Raw genomic sequence first — 11,208 nt, forward strand, 5'->3', positions numbered from 1 at the left:
CATACACATGTACATACACACGAGCGCACTGACACACACATGAAAGCGCACACACACACACACACACACATTACAACACAATACCTGTCATAAGAAGGCTTCCTTTACTCTTCCTTTATTCCCACTGTTTCTCACTAGGAGGCATGTGTGTCCTTATCCTTGGAAGGGCAGTGTGAGGGTCAACTCAGAGTCCCAGCCACCCCTAACATCCCCTCTCACCCCTCATCCCATCCAGGTTTAATATTTTGGTTGAAAGATTTTTTGGGGAGAAAGGAAAATAAGTGTCACATAGCGTTCTCTCTCCCATTCATCACAACGATCAGTTCTTTACTCCACTACTGGCTCCACTAGTGAGGACACAGTCAGACTGATGGATCTGCTCAACGACTGATGACTGAGGGGACAAGGGTGGGGGAGGGAAGGAAGGGGCAAATTGGGGAGGGAGGGGGAAAATTGGGGAGGGAAGTGGCAGTGAGGAGGGAGGGGCAGTTGTAGGGAGGGGGAAAATTGGACAGGGAAGGGGCAGTGGGGAGGGAGGGGCAGTGGGAGGGAGGGGGCAAAATTGGGGAGGGACGGGGCAGTGGGGAGGGAGGGGCAGTGGGACAGGGGAAAAGGTGGAAGGGAAGGGGCAAAGGTGGGCTAATGTAATGTCCCACACAGTTACAGTATGTCTCTCTCCTACCACCTAGGAGACATTTATACTCTTATATATCCCCATTGTAAACCTTCTAACTCTACACTGTAAACTGTATAACTGTACACTGTAAACCTTCTAACTCTACACTGTAAACTGTATAACTCTACACTGTAAACTGTATAACTCTACACTGTAAACCTTCTAACTCTACACTGTAAACCTTCTAACTCTACACTGTAAACTTTACAACTCTACACTGTAAACCTTCTAACTCTACACTGTAAACCTTCTAACTCTACACTGTAAACCTTCTAACTCTACACTGTAAAATGTATAACTCTACACTGTAAACTTTATAACTCTACACTGTAAACCTTCTAACTCTACACTGTAAACCTTCTAACTCTACACTGTAAACCTTCTAACTCTACACTGTAAAATGTATAACTCTACACTGTAAACTTTATAACTCTACACTGTAAACCTTCTAACTCTACACTGTAAACCTTCTAACTCTACACTGTAAACTTTATAACTCTACAATGGAAACTGTATAACTCTACACTGGAAACCTTCTAACGCTACACTGTAAACTGTATAACTCTACACTGGAAACTGTATAACTCTACACTGGAAACCTTCTAACGCTACACTGTAAACCTTCTAACTCTACACTGTAAACTGTATAACTCTACACTGTAAACTGTATAACTCTACACTACAGGGCATAATTTAATGCATCTCTCTATTGAATGAACCAACCCTCCTCCACCCAGTCACAACACACAGACACACACACACACACACACACACACACACACACACACACACACACACACACACACACACAGGCTGTTTGTTGACACTGCCTATGAGGTGTGTGCTCTGGCATTAATCACAGGTATGAGAGAGGGGTCAGCCCTTGCTGGTGAACAGAGAAAACCCCCTCACAACGGGAGACTCTGTCCTGGGTTACATCCCAGACCTTTCCACTGAACTGGCTGTGGAACACACACACTGGCGCCCGTGGGCCAGCACATCCAGAGTAGAGGGAAATAAAAAAATATCTATGTACACCTCTATGTCAGCTAGGCCAGGGCCAGACTACACTCAAAAGGGTTCTTTGGCTGTCCCCACAGGATAACCCTTTTTGGTTCCAGGTAGAACCCATTTGGGTTTCATGTAGAACTCTCTGTAGAAAGGGGTCTACCTGGAACCAAAAAGGGTTATTCAAAGGGTTGTGGACAGCCAAAGAACCCTTTTAGAATCTAGATAGTGTCTTTCTTTCTAATAATGTAGGAGGTAACCCTGTATAGTTAGAGTCATGCCCAGATATACACACAGTGATTGGTCCAATGACATTCATCAACAGGTAGACCCCACTAACGTTGGCATCCTTTCACTAGGCAACAGGTTAACCTAAGTCAGAGTCTGTCCTTGCCTCATATTATTCAGTAATAGTGTTCCTGTCTCATAGTGTTCAACATATTCATACAGCAAACTCCCACAGAAATAAAATAGTTTTCTGACTCAGTCAAAAAGGCTGCCTGTGGTTGTGGCTTGTCGTACCAAGAGCTTGTGATTTTAGTAACAGCCTGGGGGAAAACTCATTTAGCTGGTTTTCCTCGTCTGTGTCTCACCTCCTCAATCACACTCCTAGGCTGTGACATCAATATGAGACAAACTGGCTCCTCAGAACAGGAAGTGGGGTGATGTAATTTTCCATATAGGAATTAATGATGAGAATATAAGGATCTATACAGATCTGAATGAATGGAAGCTTCAAAGAATATGACTGGAACTCCAACCCACAGTCTATGTGTGTTTTGCATGTGTGTGTGTGTGTGTTTGTGTGTGTGTGTGTTTGTGTTTTGTTAGCAAGTGTGTGTTGCAAAGTGAGTCTGCCCTGTTCTTTGATTCTGCCTCTGGGTGACATGTGGATTTCCTTCCTCTGTCAGCCCTATAGACCTGCTCTGGGGGACGCAATTAGCCATCAGCCCTGTGGCTATTGTGTGGTGTTTATAGAGACATCCGATAATTATCTTTGGTGTGCGTCTGTCTCTGTCTGTCTGTCTGTCTGTCTGTCTGTCTGTCTGTCTGTCTGTCTGTCTGTCTGTCTGTCTGTCTGTCTGTCTGTCTGTCTGTCTGTCTGTCTGTCTGTCTGTCTGTCTGTCTGTCTGTCTGTCTGTCTGTCTGTCTGTCTGTCTGTCTGTCTGTCTGTCTGTCTTCTGTCTGTCTGTCTGTCTGTCTGTCTGTCTGTCTGTCTGTCTGTCTGTCTGTCTGTCTGTCTGTCTGTCTGTCTGTCTGTCTGTCTGTCTGTCTGTCTGTCTGTCTGTCTGTCTGTCTGTCTGTCTGTCTGTCTGTCTGTCTGTCTGTCTGTCTGTCTGTCTGTCTGTCTGTCTGTCTGTCTGTCTGTCTGTCTGTCTGTCTGTCTGTCTGTCTGTCTGTCTGTCTGTCTGTCTGTCTGTCTGTCTGTCTGTCTGTCTGTCTGTCTGTCTGTCTGTCTGTCTGTCTGTCTGTCTGTCTGTCTGTCTGTCTGTCTGTCTGTCTGTCTGTCTGTCTGTCTGTCTGTCTGTCTGTCTGTCTGTCTGTCTGTCTGTCTGTCTGTGTCTGTCTGTCTGTCTGTCTGTCTGTCTGTCTGTCTGTCTGTCTGTCTGTCTGTCTGTCTGTCTGTCTGTCTGTCTGTCTGTCTGTCTGTCTGTCTGTCTGTCTGTCTGTCTGTCTGTCTGTCTGTCTGTCTGTCTGTCTGTCTGTCTGTCTGTCTGTCTGTCTGTCTGTCTGTCTGTCTGTCTGTCTGTCTGTCTGTCTGTCTGTCTGTCTGTCTGTCTGTCTGTCTGTCTGTCTGTCTGTCTGTCTGTCTGTCTGTCTGTCTGTCTGTCTGTCTGTCTGTCTGTCTGTCTGTCTGTCTGTCTGTCTGTCTGTCTGTCTGTCTGTCTGTCTGTCTGTCTGTCTGTCTGTCTGTCTGTCTGTCTGTCTGTCTGTCTGTCTGTCTGTCTGTCTGTCTGTCCTGTCTGTCTGTCTGTCTGTCTGTCTGTCTGTCTGTCTGTCTGTCTGTCTGTCTGTCTGTCTGTCTGTCTGTCTGTCTGTCTGTCTGTCTGTCTGTCTGTCTGTCTGTCTGTCTGTGAGTTTAATTCACACTATATCTCTTTCAACCCCTATTCTCTTTCTGTCTGTCTCTCTCAGGTTGGCATGGCTCTGCTACTGGACTGGCAAGGGCATTGTTTTCATTTCCCTTCATTAACTACAGCCTGAGGGGAGAGGTTGAGAGAAAGAGAGGGGGCGGGTGGGGGGGGGGGGCAAAGAGAGACGGAGAGAGGGAGGGAGAGAGAGAGAGAGAAAGACAGAGAGAGAGGGGAGGACAAAGAGAGACAGAGAGATGGAGATAGAGAAAGATAGAGAGAGAGACAGAGAGAGAGGAGGGGGTGTGGAACCATCTTGGGAGGATCTGTTGCTACTAGACAGCGTGTTTATCATAACAGCTGCTGTCCACAGGGGAAACTTGGCAGGCTACATCAAAGCCCTATTCACAGCCCACCTCCACTGGCTGACACATACGCCCACACACACACTATATTAAGTGCAGCATACAATAAAACGTTTATTCTCAGGTAGGAAGAGGCTGTGTTACACTTTACAGCTGTGAGCTGCCAGCAGTGAGGTCTGTTTTTTGAATTGTTTGCGTTTTTGTGTAAATGAATTAAAGTTCCATTTGAGTGGCGCCCCTTGTATATGCCAACACATTCTTCCCAGAGAGAGTTGAGAGCTGGCCTCTCTTCAACACTTCTCTTACAGCCACTCGTTAACAGGCTGGACCCCTTACAATCCCTTCTGAGAGCACCATGTGTGCGTGAGCGTGCGTGCGTGCGATGAAGCGTATGAGCAAGTGAGTCAGAGAGAGAGAGCAGAGAGAGAAAGAGAGAAAGAAAGGGTGAGAGTGAGTTTTTAAAACATCAGTTTTACCACGCTCTTTAATAGACCTGAGGGATGGGGTTACGTTTTATTCTTCTGTAAGGCTGCCTTGTAAAGCCTGTCTCGGCTCCTGTCGGGGCTTATGTTGCTAATGATACGCTGCTGCCACCATGTGGCCATAACCATCCCTTCCACCCCAAAACCCCACTCTTCCGTGTTCTAGTCTCTATAGCAACCAACTAGCTCGTAACCCGGGGCAGGCGAGAGCTTGGCAATAAGGCAAATACCGCAGCTCAACAGTGAGGTGAAGTGACGCTTGAGCAAATCCAACATGAACACCATCTTCTCAAGGTAGTTGCCCTCGTTACATGCATATATGGTTTAATGTACCACTATTACTTGGTAACACCTGTGTTGGTTAGCTATACTGCTTTAATAAACCACAGTACTGTAGCAGGAAAAGCTAGCATGGACCAGACGGCTCTACATAGTCAACATCTAGCCAATCGGTTGATTCTTCATTTGATGCTGTACTAGTTCTATAGCTAACCATGTCATGTTTCACTATATACTGCCTTTCCACGATTATGTGTGGAAACCACGGCTAAAGTGGTAAGTGGGCCCAGATTATGTATGGGAATACTTTATCTCATATGTGTGCGCCTTTGGAAACACACCTGTCTCACAGATATAATAATGCTAAAGGGATGTGTACTGCTATTTAGCTCATCTAGCGTTTATCACAAACACGACCCTAAAACTTCCTGGAGGTCTATAGTTAGCTGAAACCCCTAACCCTTCATAACTCTTCATCTTTTGTCCAGAGACAGACAGATAAAGAGCATGGAGCTGACAGTGAGCCATGCTGAGAAGTACCTGGGTCAGTTCTGCAGCCTGCTGGCCTCTTACACCAGGAAGACAGGCAAGCTGAGGGACCAGGCTGACATGCTGGTCAGACAGCTCAATGACTTCTCGAATACTGAGGACCCAGAGCTCCGTACCTGTCTGAAGAACCTGGCTGAAGACCTGGCCATGGTGCAGGACTACCGCCAGGCTGAAGTGAGGGGTGAGAGGTCAGGGGCTGTTGGGGAGTAGTGAACTACATATAGGCTAGTTCAACTAGTAATATAATTTCATTTTGCAGTAGCTTTGTGGTAGTTGAACTAAATTAAATTCTTGGTAGGGTTTTCAGTAGTTCATAAGTATTTTTTCCCATTTAGTGGTGTAGCTAACTACTGGAATTACACTACGTTTTTTGCAAAATTAAATAAAATATGGCTAAAGTAGGCAATAATTTCGTTTATTTTTTGAAAAGATTTTTTGTGTATAGGCTTAATTACACATTCTGTTAATCTGACTCCAGAGTGGTCTGTTATTGATTAGATTAGATTTTTATTGCAATTTGTAATCTATGACATTTCAGATTTAGATATGATAATTTCTAACAAAGTAGTTTGGATGTAGTGAACTACTTTTTCAAAGAAACGTTAGGTAATTAAACTTCTTAACTTGTTATGGCTGCAATCCCGATATCGGGATAAGTGTCATCAACAATCGCTGAATAGCATAGCGCTATATTCAATAAATATTACTACAAATATTTATGTTCATGAAATCACAAGTGCAATATAGGAAAACACAGTTTAGCCTTTTGTTAATCCACCTGTCGTGTCAGATTTTGAAAATATGCTTTACAGCGAAAGCAATCCAAGCGTTTGTGTAAGTTTATCGATCGCACAACAAAATATTAAGTATACTTAGCATCAGGAAGCTTGGTCACGAAAATCAGAAAAGCAATCTAATTAATCGTTTACCTTTGATGATCTTCGGATGTTTTCACTCATGAGACTCCCAGTTACACAACAAATGTTCAGTTTGTTCCATAAAGATTATTTTTATATCCAAAATACCTCCGTTTGTTTGTCGCGTTATGTTCAGAAATCCACAGGAAAGAGCGGTCACGACAACGCAGGCGAAAATTCCAAATAGTTTCCATAATGTCCACAGAAACATGTCAAATGTTTTTTATAATCAATCCTCAGGTTGTTTTTAAAATATATAATCCATAATATATCAACCGCAAATGTCTTTCACAGTAGGAGAGGGGAAAACAATGGCTGTCCAAACTCTGTTGCGTGAGCAAAACTCATGTGACCACTTGACGCGATGTTAATGTTCTAGCTCATTTTTCAAAATAAAAGCCTGAAACTATGTCTGAAGACTGTTGACACCTTGAGGAAGCGATAGGAAAAGGAATCTGGTTCATATCCCTTTAAATCCAGCAAAGGGAGGCTATGGACCATGGAGTTTTCAAAATAGAAGCCACTTCCTGTTTTGATTTTCCTCAGGGTTTCGCCTGCAATATCAGTTCTGTTATACTCACAGACAATATTTTGACAGTTTTGGAAACTTTAGTGTGTTTTCTATCCAATACTAATAATAATATGCATATATTAGCAACTGAGACTGAGGAGCTGGCCGTTTACAATGGGCACCTTTTTATCCAAGCTACTCAATACTGCCCCTGCAGCCATAAAAAGTTAAGGGTAGCTTTAGTGTAGTTTAACTTCCTCCAGTGTGAAGTAATTGGTAGCTTGGTAAACTATATTTGTAGAGTAGCTTCCCCGATGCTGGTATTAGTGGTAGAGGACGTGGCCATGGTGCATCTACTAGGTTAGTGTAAGGGTTAATGAAACATCATAACAGTAAATAAAGGCATTATGGGAGTTCCTCAGTACTGTATATAGTGGGCAAAGACCGTGTTGGTTTCGAGCCATTTTTACCCAGCAAAAACACAACAATTTGTTTCTCACACCTTGAAATGCTGTTGTTTTGAAGATGAAAGTCTGTTTACTGTGTCTACCCCTGACAGGTAGAGAGGCTGGAGACCAAAGTCGTCACTCCCCTCAAAGCCTACGGTGATATTGTTGAAAACAAGAGAGTAAGTCTTCATACATGGAAACGAACACACTGTAGATTTCATACAGTAATTACCAGACAAAATACAGATTCCTCCCTCACACACACACGCACGCGCACACGCACACACACGCACACGCACACACACACTATCTTTGTCTCTTTCTCTCACTCTCTGTCTCATTGTCATTTCACACACTCTTCACAGCATCTCACGGCAGAACAATCGCAGTGAATGAATAGGCAGTCTCTTCTGAGACAGTGTGTTTGAAGCTTCATGGACTGGACATATCTCTGACATACAGGTGGATCTGAAGAGGTTCAATGCTGATCGGGACAGAGCGCTGAAAGAGCTGCAGAAACTGGAGACTCCAACAGAAGAATCCCTCTGATAGACAAAGAATTGTATCCTTTCTCCCAGTCTATTCATATCTGCATATAACTTTACAAGAGTGGCAGAATTCCAGCATGATTATAGTATTTACATCAACAATCCTTATGTCAAGATTGAAAAATACGACGTATTGCCTGTGACAAACAGTTTGTCAGCCATATTTACTCTATGAGTGGTGCTTTGAGTGACAGGTTCAGATCAGCTAACCTGGTCTCTGAGAGGTTTTAGAAATGTAGATGTTCTGTTCTAGTCATGCTTCAATACCTTATCCAATGTTTTCAGTCACAGGTAACATGATTTCTCTGGAATCTCCCCCTGTCACATCAACAACACCTTCAACACTGCAACAATGCAGATATCTGACCATTGATGAGATCCTGCTATGTGGTGGACCACCAGAGGTTTTGGTAGCTGTCATTACATTTTGTTTTATATATCTCTTTCAAGCTTCTAGTACAGTTGTAGTATTCCTTTGCTGTTTGGTTTTCAGGCAGAGGTGAATGCTCAGAAGGCGAACAACATCGCTCACCACAGCACTAGACAACTGGAGGAGACCATCAGTGACTTCCAGAGACAGAAACTGGAGGACATCAAGGTTGGTCTTCAACCACACACACACATAAACACAACACACACACACACACACACACACACACACGAGCAGACATACAAACACAGACACATGCACGCACACACATGAACACACGAACACACACACAAATATACACAAATAAACCAGAACATACACAAACACACACACGAACACACACACACTCACTCACTCGCACGTGTTCCAGTCATACTCAGGCATGTCCATCCTCTTACAGTGACAATAATACTAGGTCTTCTTCCAGAGGATCTTCACAGACTTCATCACAGTGGAGATGGTGTTCCATGCCAAGGCTCTTGAGGTCTACACACACACCTTCCAGAACCTGGACAGTATGGACATAGACAAAGACCTGGAGGTTAGACACACACACATTCCAGAACCTGGACAGCATGGACATAGACAAAGACCTGGAGGTTAGACACACACACCTTCCAGAACCTGGACAGCATGGACATAGACAAGGACCTGGAGGTTAGACACACACACACCTTCCAGAACCTGGACAGCATGGACATAGACAAGGACCTGGAGGTTAGACACACACACACCTTCCAGAACCTGGACAGCATGGACATAGACAAAGATCTGGAGATTAGACACACACACACCTTCCAGAACCTGGACAGCATGGACATAGACAAAGACCTGGAGGTTAGACACACACACATTCCAGAACCTGGACAGCATGGACATAGACAAAGACCTGGAGGTTAGACACACACACCTTCCAGAACCTGGACAGCATGGACATAGACAAAGACCTGGAGGTTAGACACACACACACACCTTCCAGAACCTGGACAGCATGACTGAGAGGTGAGAGTTCCAGGTATGGGGCTACAGGGCTGATCATCTCCCCGGTCTCAACAGCTGTTCACTGGGAGGATCAGGGTGTCTGACGGCCCTCTGGACAACCAGACCCTGCTGCCCTCCTCTATGGCCCACCAGCCTAGTCCCACCCTGGGCTCCAGCCTCAAACACACTGCTGAATCAGCCAAGAAGGTAAGATTGCATCTGCTGCTAGCATTACAGACAAAAAAATAGACCCCCACAATAATGAATGAAAGAGAGAAACATACACTGATAAGGCTAACAGTCATTACTGTCCTTGTACAGACAGGTATATTTAGTTTCCTTTACAAGACTGTCCCAAGTCTTTAACCCATCTCCTGTTTACAGTCCCGTAGCAGTATCCTACAGCGCCAGAGGGGTGTAGAGGAGGAGGAGGAGGATGAAGAGGAGGAGGATGAGTCAGAGATAGAGGCTCAGCAGAGCAGGCAATCCTACGCCTCTCAATACGCCCAAATACTCAGACAGAAGAACTGATAGATTGGGGGTACACACAAAAATGCACCCACAAAGACACACACACACACACACACAAACAGAGAGAGAAAGACACTGCGTCTCTTCACACACATGTACACACACATTCAGATATCCATATAGATCTGCTGACAGATGAGAATATGTAGTCAGTGTCTGTTGTCAGGGTATGTACCGTACTGCAATAGATCTGTTGATGACTGTGCAGACGTGTTCCTATACAGGGTTTGCAGTAAGTTGTTCTGCAAATAATTATTTGTCAATGGAGGCATTTGGCACTTAAGACAGACTGCAATCATTTGTAATCAGTCATATCTGAGGTAAAGCTGAGGAGTGATATTGTGTTCACATTTTATAATGAAAAACAAATCCATGTTCAGTAATGGTTGTTATTTCCGTTGTGTTGGAAAGGGAAGATATTCCTAGATATAAATGTAAACATATCAAATAAATTGACACATTTGCATTAAACCTGAACGAGAACTCTCATCATCATCTTGTTTCCATGGAAATGAACTCATTGGTAATAGCCTACTGACTTCCATTGACTATGAAACAATATTGCTTCCTCAGATGACTGCAATAACAGCTTGGCAGTGGGATCACACTCTGCCAGCCCAATGAAGGATTACTGCTGTGCACACTGCAGCTAAACCACTGACATGCTAGATAGGATAACACTGTTTGGCTTTCACCAATGGCTTTCTTTATCACACTCAGGCATTCTGTTCTGTTCAGGCTGTTGAGTTTGTCATAAAGCATGGCCCAGGTTCATTTCCCTCTGTGCTGACTGAGATTGACTCTCTCACAGGAGTTATACGCTTGACAAACTGTTGGGGGGGTGAATACAGTTGGAAGCAACCAATCATTGGGCTTGGTTGGATGACAGACATTAATGCTTGAGATATCAATGTCGCCTGGGTAGTTTGCCTGTGGAATCAGTTTAGAGAGCTGCAGATGTGAAAGAGCAGCTGTTTGGTGATGTTGAGGTTATTCACTGTAAGCTAAAGGGTCAAACAGGAAGTGGGGGAGAAGACAATGGTTTTTCCATTTGCAGATGTTCAGTACAGTAACTCAGAGTCTCTGTTTCACAACAGTGTGACAGAGCAGCATGCCAGGTCAATAAGCTCAGGGTGAAACCTCCCCTTATCCCCCCCAGAAATATCTGATGCAATACTCAAACGCAAACACTCAAACACACATGAGGACAGGGCAGAGGCATCACCTGCACCTCCTCGTGAGCTTTGTGCATCTTGGGCATCACTCTGAGATGCACACACTCTATCATATTCTTTGGAGGAAATTGGCATCACGCAGCACATTGATGCCACTGTTGCAATATTACTACAGAAGTAAGCATCTGTGTCTGGACACAGCATATTCGCCACTTATCAAGTACATAGTCATGCT

General features: G+C 44.3%; 1 pseudogene; it reads left to right on the forward strand.

Annotated features, from left to right (window-relative positions):
- Positions 1-4,788: 4,788 nt before the first annotated feature.
- LOC109879937 (protein FAM92B-like) lies at positions 4,789-10,293 on the forward strand (annotated as a pseudogene).
- The last annotated feature ends 915 nt before the right edge of the window (positions 10,294-11,208 follow it).

The sequence above is a fragment of the Oncorhynchus kisutch genome, linkage group LG8, assembly GCF_002021735.2.
Source record: "Oncorhynchus kisutch isolate 150728-3 linkage group LG8, Okis_V2, whole genome shotgun sequence".
Taxonomy (NCBI): domain Eukaryota; kingdom Metazoa; phylum Chordata; class Actinopteri; order Salmoniformes; family Salmonidae; genus Oncorhynchus; species Oncorhynchus kisutch.